Here is a 15,669-nt window from a genome sequence, read left to right as displayed (position 1 = left end):
AGCAAACAATTTTGAGCTGAAACCTCAATTAGTTTCTCTGATGCAGCAGAACTGCAAGTTTCATGGACTTCCATCTGAAGATCCTTTTCAGTTCTTAACTGAATTCTTGCAGATCTGTGATACTGTTAAGACTAATGGAGTAGATCCTGAAGTCTACAGGCTCATGCTTTTCCCATTTGCTGTAAGAGACAGAGCTAGAATATGGTTGGACTCTCAACCTAAAGATAGCCTGAACTCTTGGGATAAGCTGGTCACGGCTTTCTTAGCCAAGTTCTTTCCTCCTCAAAAGCTGAGCAAGCTTAGAGTGGATGTTCAAACCTTCAAACAAAAAGATGGTGAATCCCTCTATGAAGCTTGGGAAAGATACAAGCAGCTGACCAAAAAGTGTCCTTCTAACATGCTTTCAGAATGGACCATCCTGGATATATTCTATGATGGTTTATCTGAGCTATCAAAGATGTCATTGGATACCTCTGCAGGTGGATCTATTCACCTAAAGAAAACGCCTGCAGAAGCTCAAGAACTTATTGACATGGTTGCTAATAACCAGTTCATGTACACTTCTGAGAGGAATCCTGTGAGTAACGGGACGCCTATGAAGAAGGGAGTTCTTGAAGTTGATACTCTGAATGCCATATTGGCTCAGAACAAAATATTGACTCAGCAAGTCAATATGATTTCTCAGAGTCTGAATGGAATGCAAGCCGCATCCAACAGTACTCAAGAAGCTTCTTATGCAGAAGAAGCTTATGATCCTGAGAACCCTGCAATAGCAGAGGTGAATTACTTAGGTGAACCTTATGGAAACACCTATAATCCATCATGGAGAAATCATCCAAATCTCTCATGGAAGGATCAAAGGCCTCAACAAGGCTTTAATAATGGTGGAAGAAACAGGTTTAACAATAATAAATCTTTTCCATCATCCACTCAGCAAAAGACAGAGAACTCTGAACAAAATACTTCTAATTTAGCAAACTTAGTCTTTGATCTATCTAAGGCCACTGTAAGTTTCATGAATGAAACAAGGTCTTCCATTAGAAATTTGGAAGCACAAGTGGGCCAGCTGAGTAAAACGATCACTAAAATCCCTCCTAGCACTCTCCCAAGCAATACAGAAGAGAATCCAAAAGGAGAGTGCAAGGCCATTGACATAAGCACCATGGCCGAACCTATAAGGGAAGGAGAGGACGTGAATCCCAAGGAGGAAGACCTCCTGGGACGTCCAGTGGTCAATAAGGAGCTTCCCTCTGAGGAACCAAAGGACTCTGAGGCTCATCTAGAGACCATAGAGATTCCATTGAACCTCCTTATGCCATTCATGAGCTCTGATGAGTATTCCTCTTCTGAAGAGAATGAGGATGCTACTGAAGAGCAAACTGCCAAGTTTCTTGGTGCAATCATGAAGCTGAATGCCAAATTATTTGGTATTGAAACTTGGGAAGATGAACCTCCCTTGTTCATCAAGGAACTAAGTGATCTGGATCAACTGACATTGCCTCAGAAGAGACAGGATCCTGGAAAGTTCATAATACCTTGTACCATAGGCACCATGATCTTTAAGGCTCTGTGTGACCTTGGTTCAGGAATAAACCTCATGCCACTCTCTGTAATAGAAAAACTGGGAATCTATAGGGTGCAAGCTGCTAAAATCTCATTGGAGATGGCAGACAATTCAAGAAAACAGGCTTATGGACAAGTAGAGGACGTGTTAGTAAAGGTTGAAGGCCTTTACATCCCTGCTGATTTCATAGTCCTAGAAACTGGAAAGGAAGAGGATGAATCCATCATCCTAGGAAGACCTTTCCTAGCCACAGCAAGAGCTATGATTGATGTGGACAGAGGAGAATTAATCCTTCAATTGAATGAGGACAACCTTGTGTTTACAACTCAAGGATCTCTCTCTGCATCCATGGAGAGGAAGCAGAAAAAGCTTCTCTCAAAGAAGAGTCAAACAAAGCCCCCACAGTCAAACTCTAAGTTTGGTGTTGGAGAGTCTCAACAATGCTCTGAACATCTGTGAGACTCCATGAGAGCCCACTGTCAAGCTATTGACATTAAAGATGCGCTTGTTGGGAGGTAACCCAATTTTTATTTATCTAACAATATTTTTCTTAGTTATATGTCTTTATAGGTTCATGATCATGTGGAGTCACAAAATAAATATAGAAATTGAAAACGGAATCAAAAACAGCAGAAGAAAAATCACACCCTGGAGGAAGCATCTGCCTGGCGTTCAACGCCAGAACAGAGCATGGTTCTGGCGCTGAACGCCCAAAATGGGCAGTATCTGGGCGCTGAACGCCCAAAATGGGCATCATCTGGGCGCTGAACGCTAGAAATGGCCAGTAAATGGGCATTGGACGCCCAAAATGGGCACCAACCTGGTGCTGAACGCCCAGAGTTGTGTGCAAGGGCATTTTACATGCCTAATTTGGTGCAAGGTTGTAAATCCTTGAACACCTCAGGATCTGTGGACCCCACAGGATCATCTCAGGATCTGTGGATCCCACAGGATCATCTCAGGATCTGTGGACCCTATAGGATCATCTCAGGATCTGTGAACCCCATAGGATCCCCACCTACCTCCACTCACTTCTTCTCACCCTTCTTTCACACAATCCCATAAACACTCTTCCCCAAAACCCTTCACCAATCACCTCAATCTCTCTTCCCCATCACCTCTTCACCACTCACATCCATCCACTCTTCCCCATAAACCTACCTCATAAACTCCACCTACCTTCAAAATTCAAAATCAATTTCCCACCCAAACCCACCCTACATGACCGAAACTTAACCCCCCCTCCCTCCCCTATATAAAGCCTTCCATTCTTCCTCATTTTCACACAAACACAACCATCTCTTCTCTTTTTGGCCGAAACACAACCCCTTCCCCCTCTCCTCCATTTTTTCTTCTTCTTCATCTATTCTTTCTTCTCTTGCTCGAGGGCGAGCAAAATTCTAAGTTTGGTGTGGTAAAAGCATAAGCTTTTTGTTTTTCCATTACCATTGATGGCACCTAAGACCGGAGAATCCTCTAGAAAGGGGAAAGGGAAGACAAAAGCTTCCACATCCGAGTCATGGGAGATGGAAAGATTCATCTCCAAAGCTCATCAAGACCACTTCTATGATGTTGTGGCCAAGAAGAAGGTGATCCCTGAGGTCCCTTTCAAACTCAAAAGAAATGAGTATCCGGAGATCCGACATGAAATTCAAAGAAGAGGTTGGGAAGTTCTAACAAATCCCATCCAACAAGTCGGCATCCTAATGGTTCAAGAGTTCTATGCCAATGCATGGATCACCAAGAACCATGATCAAAGTAAGAACCCGGATCCAAAGAACTATGTTACAATGGTTCGGGGGAAATACTTAGATTTTAGTCCGGAAAATGTGAGGTTGGCGTTCAACTTGCCAAACATGGAAGAGAACGCACGCCCCTACACAAGGAGAGTCAACTTTGATCAAATGTTGGACCAAGTCCTTATGGACATATGTGTAGAAGGAGCTCAATGGAAGATTGACTTTAAAGGCAAGCCGGTTCAACTAAGAAGATTGGACCTCAAGCCTGTAGCTAGAGGATGGTTGGAGTTCATTCAATGCTCAATCATTCCCACTAGCAACCGGTCTGAAGTTACTATAGACCGGGCCATCATGATCCATAGCATCATGATTGGAGAAGAGGTGGAAGTTCATGAGATTATACCTCAAGAACTCTACAAGGTGGCTGACAAGTCCTCCACTATGGCAAGGTTAGCCTTTCCTCACCTCATTTGCCACCTATGCAATTCGGCTGGGATTGACATAGAGGGAGATATCCTCATTAAAGAGGACAAGCCCATCACTAAGAAAAAGATGGAGCAAGCAAGAAAGCCCATTCATGGAGCTCAAGAGGCGTATGAAGCTCATCACCATGAGATCCCGGAGATGCCTCAAATGCACTTTCCTCCACAAAACTATTGGGAGCAAATCAACACCTCCCTAGGAGAATTGAGTTCTAATATGGGACAACTAAGGGTGGAACATCAAGAACACTCCATCATCCTTCATGAAATAAGAGAAGATCAAAAAGCAATGAGGGAGGAGCAACAAAGACAAGGAAGAGACATAGAAGAGCTCAAGGACATCATTGGTTCCTCAAGAAGGAAACGCCACCATCACTAAGGTGGATTCATTCCTTGCTCTTATTTCTTCTGTTTTTCGTTTTCTATGTTAAGTGCTTATCTATGTTTGTGTCTTCATTACATGATCATTAGTAGTTAGTAACTCTGTCTTAAAGTTATGAATGTCCTATGAATCCATCACCTCTCTTAAATGAAAAATGTTTTAATTCAAAAGAACAAGAAGTACATGAGTTTCGAATTTATCCTTGAACTTAGTTTAATTATATTGATGTGGTGACAATGCTTCTTGTTTTCTGAATGTATGCTTGAACAGTGCATATGTCTTTTGAAGTTGTTGTTCATGAATGTTAAATATGTTGGCTCTTGAAAGAATGATGACTAGGAGACATGTTATTTGATAATCTGAAAAATCATAAAAATGATTCTTGAAGAAAGAAAAAGCAGCAAAGAACAAAGCTTGCAGAAAAAAAAATAGGCGAAAAAAAATATAGAAAGAAAAAGAAAAAGCAAGCAGAAAAAGCCAAAGCTCTTAAAACAAAGAGGCAAGAGCAAAAAGCCAATAACCCTTAAAACCAAAAGGCAAGGGCAAATAAAAAGGATCCCAAGGCTTTGAGCATCAGTGGATAGGAGGGCCTAAAGGAATAAAATCCTGGTCTAAGCGGCTAAACCAAGCTGTCCCTAACCATGTGCTTGCGGCGTGTAGGTGTCAAGTGAAAACTTGAGACTGAGCGGTTAAAGTCAAAATCCAAAGCAAAAAAAAAGAAAAAGAGTGTGCTTAAGAACCCTGGACACCTCTAATTGGGGACTTTAGCAAAGCTGAGTCACAATCTGAAAAGGTTCACCCAATTATGTGTCTGTGGCATTTATGTATCCGGTGGTAATACTGGAAAACAAAGTGCTTAGGGTCACGGCCAAGACTCATAAAGAAGCTGTGTTCAAGAATCATCATACTGAACTAGGAGAATCAATAACACTATCTGAACTCTGAGTTCCTATAGAAGCCAATCATTCTGAACCTCAATGGATAGAGTGAGATGCCAAAACTATTCAAGAGGCAAAAAGCTATAAGTCCCGCTCATCTGATTGGAGCTATGTTTCATTGATAGTTTGGAATTTATAGTATATTCTCTTCTTTTTATCCTATTTGATTTTCAGTTGCTTGGGGACAAGCAACAATTTAAGTTTGGTGTTGTGATGAGCGGATAATTTATACGCTTTTTGGCATTGTTTTTAGTAGGATCTAGTTACTTTTAGGGATGTTTTCATTAGTTTTTATGTTAAATTCACATTTCTGGACTTTACTATGAGTTTGTGTATTTTTTTGTGATTTCAGGTATTTTCTGGCTGAAATCGAGGGACTTGAGCAAAAATCAGATTCAGAGGTTGAAGAAGGACTGCTGATGCTGTTGGATTCTGACCTTCCTGCACTCAAAGAAGATTTTCTGGAGCTACAGAACTCGAAATGGCGCGCTTCCAATTGCGTTGGAAAGTAGACATCTAGGGCTTTCCAGCAATATATAATAGTCCATACTTTAACCAAAGATAGACGACTCAAACTGGCGTTCAACGCCAGCTCTCTGCCCAATTCTGGCGTCCAGCGCCAGAAAAGGATCCAAAACCAGAGTTGAACGCCCAAACTGGCACAAATGCTGGCGTTCAACTCCAAGAAGGACCTCTACACGTGCAACACTCAAGCTCAGCCCAAGCACACACCAAGTGGGCCCCGGAAGTGGATTTATGCATCAATTACTTATTTCTGTAAACCCTAGTGACTAGTTTATTATAAATAGGACCTTTTTCTATTGTATTAGACATCTTTGGACGCCTGGTTCTTAGATCAGAGGGGCTGGCCATTCGGCCATGCCTGGACCTTTCACTTATGTATTTTTAACGGTAGAGTTTCTACACTCCATAGATTAAGGTGTGGAGCTCTGCTGTTCCTCAAAGATTAATGCAAAGTACTACTGTTTTCTATTCAATTCATCTTATTTCGCTTCTAAGATATTCATTCGCTCTTCAACCTAAATGTGATGAACGTGACAATCATCATCGTTCCCTATGAACGCGTGCCTGACAACCACTTCTGTTCTACCTTCGACTGAATGAGTATCTCTTAGATCTCTTAATCAGAATCTTCGTGGTGTAAGCTAGAATGATGGCGGCATTCAAGAGAATCCGGAAAGTCTAAACCTTGTCTGTGGTATTCTGAGTAGGATTCAATGATTGAATGACTGTGATGAGCTTCAAACTCACGATTGCTGGGCGTAGTGACAGACGCAAAAGGATAGTAAATCCTATTCCAGTATGATCGAGAACCGACAGATGAATAGCCGTGCCGTGACAGGGTGCGTTGACCATGTTCACTGAGAGGATAGGATGTAACCATTGACAAGGGTGATGCCTCCAGACGATTAGCCATGCCGTGACAGGGCATTTGGATCATTTTCCCGAGAGAAGACCAAAAGTAGCCATTGACAATGGTGATGCATTACATAAAGCCAGCCATGGAAAGGAGTAAGACTGATTGGATGAAGATAGCAGGAAAGCAGAGGTTCAGAGGAACGAAAGCATCTCTATTCGCTTATCTGAAATTCTCACCAATGATTTACATAAGTATTTCTATCCCTATTTTATTAATTATTTTCAAAAACCCCATTACTGTTTTATATCCGCCTGACTGAGATTTACAAGGTGACCATAGCTTGCTTCATACCAACAATCTCCGTGGGATTCGACCCTTACTCACGTAAGGTATTACTTGGACGACCCAGTGCACTTGCTGGTTAGTTGTGCGAAGTTGTGAACCATGGTATTGGCATCATGTTTTTGGCGCCATTACCAGGGAAAGAAAGAGCGATGAATTTTACATAATTAAAGTGTAATCACAATTTCTGCGCACCAAGTTTTTGGCGCCGTTGCCGGGGAAAGAAAGAGCGATGAATTTTACATAATTAAAGTGTAATCACAATTTATTCGCACCATGGATCTATCCACATGAGAAAGACAATTGAAGAAGCTCAAGAGCTCATTGATACAGTTGCTAGAAATCAGCATCTGTACCTAAGCAGTGACTCTTCCATGAAAGAAGAGGCTAAAACAATAACTGCTGAACTCAGTCCTGCAGAGCAAGCTGCTGAATTCAAGGATAAACTACAAGAGACAAGGATGGCTAATATAAACATGGAAGTACAATTAAAGCAAACAAAGCAGCAGCTGTCAAAACAAATAACAGAAGAATGCCAAGCAGTTCAATTAAGAAGTGGGAAGACATTAAATACCCCACCTCAAGGCAGCAAGAAGCCAAGAAATGAGCAAACCACCCAAAATCCACCTGAGGACAGTAAGAGCCCAGGAAAAAATAATTCTGGCGCTAAAACGCCAGAAATTGGGTGGAAGGCTGGCGTTGAACGCCCAGACCATGCTCAGGACTGGCGTTCAACGCCAGAAACAAGCAAGGATCTGGCGTTGAACACCCAAAAGAAGCATAGTTCTGGCGTTCAGACGCCAGGAACAGATGAGGAGCTGGCGTCTAACGTCACTCCAGCTTCTAACTCTGGCACTCAATTGCCAGTGAGGGATCAGACACACACAAGTGCTGATGACAACCCATCTAAAAAGGCCTCTTCAACCACTTTTGTAGGAAATAAACCTACAGCAACTAAGGTTGAGGAATATAAAGCCAAGATATCTTATCCTCAAAAACTCTGCCAAGAGGAGCAGGATAAGCAATTTGCTCGCTTTGCAGATTATCTCAGAACTCTTGAAATAAAGATTCCATTTGCAGAGGCACTTGAGCAAATACCTTCTTATGCCAAGTTCATGAAAGAGATCTTGATTCATAAGAAGGATTGGAGAGAAACTGAAAGAGTTCTCCTCACTGAAGAATGCAGTGCAGTCATTCTGAAAAGCTTTCCTGAAAAGCTTAAAGACCCTGGGAGTTTTCTGATACCATGCACATTAGAAGGTAATTGCACCAAGACAGCTTTATGTGATCTTGGGGCAAGCATCAACCTAATACCTGCATCCACTATCAGAAAGCTTGGTTTAACTGAAGAAGTTAAACCAACCCGAATATGTCTCCAACTTGCTGATGGCTCCATTAAATACCCATCAGGCGTGATTGAAGACATGATTGTCAGAGTTGGGCCATTCACCTTTCCCACTGACTTTGTAGTGCTGGAAATAGAGGAGCACAAGAGTGCTACTCTCATTCTAGGAAGACCCTTCCTATCAACTGGACGAACTCTCATTGATGTCCAACAGGGGGAAATAACCCTGAGAGTCAATGATGATGAGTTTAAGTTGAATGCTGTCAAAGCCATGCAGCATCCAGACACATCAAAAGACTGCATGAAAGTTGATCTTATTGACTTTTTGGTAGAAGAGATCAACATGGCTGTGAGTCTCGAATCAGAATTGGAAGACATCTTTAAAGATGTTCAGCCTGATTTGGAGGATTCAGAGGAAATGAAAGAGCCTCTGAAATTTCCTCTGGAAGAGGAAAAACCTCCTAAACCCGAGCTCAACCCATTACCACCATCCCTGAAATATGCATTTCTGGGAGAAGGTGATACTTTTCCAGTGATCATAAGCTCTGCTTTAAATCCACAGGAAGAGGAAGCACTTATTCAAGTGCTAAGGACACACAAGACAGCTTTTGGGTGGTCCATAGGTGACCTTAAGGGCATAAGCCCAGCTAGATGCATGCACAAAATCTTATTGGAGGATAATGCTAAACCAGTGGTTCAACCACAGAGGCGGCTAAATCCAGCCATGAAGGAAGTGGTGCAGAAAGAGGTCACCAAATAACTGGAGGCTGGGATTATTTATCCTATTTCTGATAGCCCCTGGGTGAGCCCTGTTCAAGTTGTCCCCAAAAAGGGAGGCATGACAGTGGTTCATAATGAAAAGAATGAACTGGTTCCTACAAGAACAGTTACAGGGTGGCGCATGTGTATTGACTACAGAAGGCTCAATACAGCCACCAGAAAGGATCATTTTTCTTTACCATTCATAGACCAGATGCTAGAAAGATTGGCAGGTCATGATTATTACTGCTTTTTGGATGGCTACTCAGGCTATAACCAGATTACAGTAGATCCCCAGGATCAAGAGAAAACAGCATTCACATGTCCATCTGGAGTGTTTGCTTATAGAAGGATGCCATTTGGGCTGTGTAATGCGCCTACAACCTTCCAGAGATGCATGCTCTCTATTTTCCCTGATATGGTGGAAAAATTTCTGGAAGTCTTCATGGATGACTTCTCAGTATATGGAGACTCATTCAGCTCCTGTCTTGATCACCTGAAACTAGTTCTGAAAAGATGCCAAGAGACCAACCTGGTTTTAAACTGGGAAAAATGTCACTTTATGGTGACTGAAGGGATTGTCCTTGGGCATAAAATTTCAAACAAGGGAATAGAGGTGGATCAAGCAAAAATAGAGGTAATTGAAAAATTACCACCACCTGCCAATGTTAAGGCAATCAGAAGCTTTCTAGGGCATGCAGGATTCTATAGGAGGTTTATAAAGGATTTTTCAAAAATTGCAAAACCTCTGAGCAATCTGCTAGCTGCTGACACGCCATTTGTGTTTGACACAGAGTGTCTGCAGGCGTTTGAAACGCTGAAAGCCAAGCTGGTCACAGCACCAGTTATTTCTGCACCAGACTGGACATTACCATTTGAGCTAATGTGTGATGCCAGTGATCACGCCATTGGTGCAGTACTGGGGCAGAGGCATGACAAGCTTCTGCATGTCATTTATTATGCTAGCCGTGTTTTGAATGATGCCCAGAAAAATTACACAACCACAGAAAAAGAATTGCTTGCAGTGGTTTATGCCATTGACAAGTTTAGATCATACTTAGTAGGATCAAAAGTGATTGTGTACACAGATCATGCTGCTCTTAAATATCTACTCACAAAGCAGGATTCAAAACCCAGACTCATATGATGGGTGTTTCTTCTATAAGAGTTTGATATAGAAATAAGAGACAGAAAAGGGATAGAGAACCAAGTGGCTGACCATCTGTCCCGGATAGAGCCAATAGAAGGGACGTCATTCCCCTCTCTTGAAATCTCTGAGACCTTTCCTGATGAGCTTTTGTTTGCCATTCAGGAAACACCATGGTTTGCAGACATTACAAACTACAAAGCTGCAAGGTTCATTCCCAAGGAATACAGTAGGCAACAAAAGAAAAAATTAATTACTGATGCAAAGTACTACTTGTGGGATGAACCCTATCTCTTTAAGAGATGTGCAGATGGCATAATCCGTAGGTGTGTGCCTAAAGAAAAAGCACAAAGGATCTTATGGCATTGCCATGGGTCACAATATGGAGGTCATTTCGGAGGTGAGCGAACAGCCACCAAGGTCCTCCAATGTGGCTTCTACTGACCTACACTCTACAGAGATTCCCGAGAGTTTGTACGTAACTGTGACAGTTGCCAGAGAGCTGGTAATTTGCCTCACAGTTACGCCATGCCTCAACAAGGAATCTTGGAGATTGAGTTGTTTGATGTATAGGGTATTAATTTCATGGGGCCTTTCCCACCATCATACTCAAATACTTATATTCTGGTGGCAGTTGACTATGTATCAAAATGGGTTGAGGCCATTGCCATACCCACCAATGATACTAAAACAGTGCTAAAGTTCCTCCAGAAACATATATTCAGCAGGTTTGGTGTTCCCAGGGTACTAATCAGTGATGGGGGCACTTACTTCTGCAACAAACAGCTTGACTCTGCCATGGTCCGGTATGGGATTCGCCACAAGGTGGCAACTCCATATCATCCACAGACAAATGGGCAAGCTGAAATCTCTAACAGAGAACTAAAAAGAATCCTAGAACGGACTGTAAGTACCCGTAGAAAGGATTGGGCATGAAGCTTGGATGATGCTCTGTGGGCTTACAGAACAGCATTCAAGACTCCTATAGGGACCTCTCCATACCAACTTGTGTATGGTAAGGCATGCCACCTGCCCGTGGAACTGGAGCATAAAGCCTACTGGGCAACCAGATTCCTAAACTTTGATGCCAAATTAGCTGGAGAAAAAAGATTGCTCCAGCTAAATGAGATAGAGGAATTCAGATTCACTGCTTTCGAAAATGCCAAGCTTTATAAAGAAAAATAAAAAAAGTGGCATGACAGAAAGCTGTCATCTAGAATCTTTGAACCAGGACAAAAGGTTCTGTTGTTTAACTCTAGGCTCAGGCTATTCCCCGGGAAACTGAAGTCCCGGTGGAGGGGACCATATGTGATTACAAGTGTATCACCATATGGTTATGTGGAGCTTCAAGATATTGATTCTAACAAGAAGTTCATTGTTAATGGACAGAGAATCAAGCACTATCTTGAAGGCAATGTTGAGCAAGAGTGCTCAAGGCTGAAGCTAGATTAAAAGCTCAGCAAGGTCCAGCTAAAGACAATAAAGAAGCGCTTGCTGGGAGGCAACTCAGCCATGGGGCATCACTTCCTCTAAGCATTTTGCCCTATTCTTGATTTTATTTGTTTATATAAAGTTCACTGATACTAAGGTAAAGAGTCAATTTTATAAGTTCACATGGTTACAGAAGGATTCTGCACACAAAACAGAGAAAAAGAGCTCACTGGCAAGAAAACGCCAGTAAGAGTCTGTTTTGGGCGTTCAACGCCCAAAAGAAGCATCCACTGGGCGTTGAACGCCAGTAAGGATAGCCATCTGGGCGTTAAATTCCAGACAAAAGCATCTTCTGGGCGTTGAACGCCAGAAAGAAGCTCCTTCTGGGCGTTTAACGCCAGATTTACAGTGTCCTGGGCGCTCAGAAAAACGCCCAGTGACAAAGGAGTTCCTGGCGTTCAACGCCAGAAAGAAGCAACAGTTGGGCGTTGAACGCCCAGGAGAGGCAGCATTTGGGTGTTGAACGCCCAAAACATGCAGCGTTTGGGCGTTCAGACGCCAGGATGGTGGGGAGGAGGTGAATTCGTTTTTACTTCATATTTTTCATTCTAAATTTAATTTTCATGTTTCAATTCATGATTTCTTGCATAAACATGTTAAGAACCCTGATTTCTAAAATCCCTAATTTCTAAAAACCCTATTTTAAAAATATCAAATATATCTTAATCCATAAGCACAAATCCTTTTTTTTATTCAATTTAACCCTTTTTCAAAATTTTCAAAACAAATCTATCTCTTTTCATTCAAAAATCTTCTCAACTAATCAATATCTTTTTCAAATTTTCATACTATCTTTTTCAAAAATCCAAATCTATCTTTTTTCAAATATCTTTCATATCTTTTCAATCTTAAATCATATCTTCTATCTTATCTTTCTTTGTATTTTCGAAATAACCCACCCCTCTCCCTTTAAATATGGATTCGGCCTCCCTCCCCTCTCATCCACCATCCTACACTAGCTCTCCTTCTATCCCTCTGCTTTGTTTTCTTTTGCTTGAGGACAAGCAAACCTCTAAGTTTGGTGTATTTATTCGTGATCACTAAACCATACCCACTAAGATCATGGCTCCTAAAGGAAAACAACCCACTCCAAGAGGCAAGAAAGAGAGTGTTCCAAAACCACTTTGGAATCAAGGGAAGTTCTTAACTAAAGAACATTCAGACTATTATTACAAAATAATGGGTCTAAGATCAGTGATCCCGGAAGTTAGATTCGATCTGAAAGAAGACGAATATCCGGAGATCCAGGAGCAAATCCGAATCAGGAACTGGGAGATCCTAGCCAATCCTGAAACGAAAGTGGGAAGGAATATGGTCCAGGAGTTCTATGCTAATATGTGGCATACAGACAGGCAAAGACTATCTGGATCTGCTATCTATGACTATCGGACCTTGGTCAGAGGAAAGATTGTTCATACCCACCCTGATAAGATCAGGGAGATCTTAAAGCTACCTCAGCTGAAAGATGATCCAGACTCCTTCAATAGGAGAATGATGAGAACAGACAAGGGCCTGGATAAGATTCTAGAGGATATATGCACCCCTGGAGCCAGGTGGACCACCAGCACGAAGGGTGTCCCAAATCAACTCAAAAGAGAAGATCACAAACCAGTCGCCAGAGGATGGCTGGACTTCATTGGGCATTCTCTGTTGCCCACTAGCAACCATTCTGAAGTCACTATTAGAAGAGCAGTGATGATCCATTGCATCATGATGGGAAAAGAAGTGGAAGTTCATCAACTGATTTCAACTGAATTCTACAAAATTGCAAACAAAAATTCCAAAGATGCCAGGTTGGCTTATCCAAGCTTGATTTCTATGCTCTGCAAGGACGCTGGAGTAAGGATGGGAATAACTGAGTATATCTCAGTTGAGCGGCCAATCACCAAAGCATCAATGGAAAAATAACAATCACAGGATGACCCCATCAAGAAGAGAACACAGGAAATTCTCCCAGAAATCCCTCAATCTGAATACTGGGAGTATCTTAAAACATCTATTACCAAGATGCAAGAAGCTATGGAACAAATACAGAAAGAACAGAAGGAACAAAGTAGCATTCTTTGCTATTTGCTTAAAGAACAGGAGGAGCAAGGGCGTGATTTAAGGGAATTGAAGCGCCAGAAATTATCTCTTGAAGGACCAAGCACCCCGCAGATTAGAGGAACATCCACTTCCCAGAACAAAGATTGTTAAATTCCAATCTTAGCCTTAACTTTGTGATAACTGTTTTTATTTTAGTTTTACCTTAGGAGTCATATAGTAGTAATTAGTATCTATATTTTTTATTTTATCCCCAATTAAGCTATAATTTAATTTTATCATCATCATTAAACATGAATAAAATAGAAGAATTTCTTTAGAATAAGAGGCAATATTTTTTTTGAGTTTTTAATAAGATAAATTCTAATTATTTATATCTGGTGGCAATGCTCTATGTCTTCTGAATGAATGCTTGAACAGTACATATGTCTTTTGAATTTGATGTTTAAGACTGTTAAATATGTTGGCTCTTGAAAGAATGATGAACATGAGACATGTTATTGATAATCTGAAAAATCATAAAAATGATTCTTGAAGCAAGAAAAAGCAGCAAAGAACAAAGCTTGCAAAAAAAAAAAATATAGAGAAAGAAAAAGAGAAAGCAAGCAGAAAAAGCCAAAGCTCTTAAAACCAAAAGGCAAGAGCAAAAAGCCAATAGCCCTTAAAACCAAAAGGCAAGGGTAAATAAAAAGGACCCAAAGGCTTTGAGTATCAGTGGATAGGAGGGCCTAAAGGAATAAAATCCCGGCCTAAGCGGCTAAACCAAGCTGTCCCTAACCATGTGCTTGTAGCATGAAGGTGTCAAGTGAAAACTTGAGACTGATCGGTTAAAGTCAAAGTCCAAAGCAAAAAGAAAAGTGTGCTTAAGAACCCTGGACACCTCTAATTGGGGACTTTAGCAAAGCTGAGTCACAATCTGAAAAGGTTCACCCAATTATGTGTCTGTGGCATTTATGTATCCGGTGGTAATACTGGAAAACAAAGTGCTTAGGGCCACGGCCAAGACTCATAAAGTAGTTGTGTTCAAGAATCAACATACTGAACTAGGAGAATCAATATCATTATCTGAATTCTGAGTTCCTATAGATGCCAATCACTCTGAGCTTCAATGGATAAAGTGAGATGCCAAAACTATTCAGAAGCAAAAAGCTACTAGTCCCCCTCATCTAATTAGAATCTGAGCTTCACTCAAAAACTCTGAGATATTATTGCTTCTTAAAATTATTCGTATTCTATTTTATTTATCTAGTTGCTTGAGGACAAGCAACAGTTTAAGTTTGGTGTTGTGATGAGCGGGTATTTTATACGCTTTTTGGGGTTAATTTCATATAGTTTTTAGTGTGTTTTAGTTAGTTTTTAGTTTATTTTCAGTAGTTTCTAGGCAAAATTTATATTTCTGGACTTTACTATGAGTTTGTGTTTTTTTCTGTGATTTTAGGTATTTTCTGGCTGAAATTGAGGGAGCTGAGCAAAAATCTGATTCAGGCTGAAAAAGGACTGCTGATGCTGCTGGATTCTGACGTCCCTGCACTCAAAGTGGATTTTCTGGAGCTACAGAACTCCAAATGGCGCGCTTCGAATTGTGTTGGAAAGTAGACATCCAGGGCTTTCTAGCAATATATAATAGTCCATATTTTTCTCAAGGATAGATGACGTAAACTGGCGTTCAACGCCAGTTCCATGTTGCTGTCTGGCGTCCAGCGCCAGAAACAAGTTACAAGTTGGAGTTCAATGCCAGAAAAGGATCCAAAGCTGGCGTTGAACGCCCAAAACAGCCCTATGCACGTGATTAGCTTAAGTCTCAGCCCCAGCACACACCAAGTGGGCCCCAGAAGTGGATTTCTGCACCATCTATCATAGTTTGTTCATTTTCTGTAAACCTAGGTTACTAGTTTAGTATTTAAACAACTTTTAGAGGTTTATTTCGCATCTCATGACATTTTAGATCTGAACTTTGTACCTTTTGATGACATGAGTCTCTAAACTCCATTGTTGGGGGTGAGGAGCTCTGCTGTGTCTCGATGAATTAATGCAAGTATTTCTGTTTTCCATTCAA

At 41.3% G+C, this 15,669-nt stretch overlaps 1 non-coding gene across 1 annotated transcript; it reads right to left on the bottom strand.

Moving 5' to 3' along the window:
• Positions 1–295: 295 nt before the first annotated feature.
• Positions 296–403, bottom strand: LOC112745245 (small nucleolar RNA R71). The gene has a single exon (XR_003173182.1). It is a non-coding gene; the product is annotated as a small nucleolar RNA R71 (small nucleolar RNA).
• Between the last annotated feature and the right edge of the window lie 15,266 nt (positions 404–15,669).

This window comes from Arachis hypogaea, chromosome 14 (genome assembly GCF_003086295.3).
Source record: "Arachis hypogaea cultivar Tifrunner chromosome 14, arahy.Tifrunner.gnm2.J5K5, whole genome shotgun sequence".
NCBI lineage: Eukaryota > Viridiplantae > Streptophyta > Magnoliopsida > Fabales > Fabaceae > Arachis > Arachis hypogaea.
Note: the sequence above shows the minus strand (reverse complement) of the source record. Positions and strands in the feature narration are given on the sequence as shown.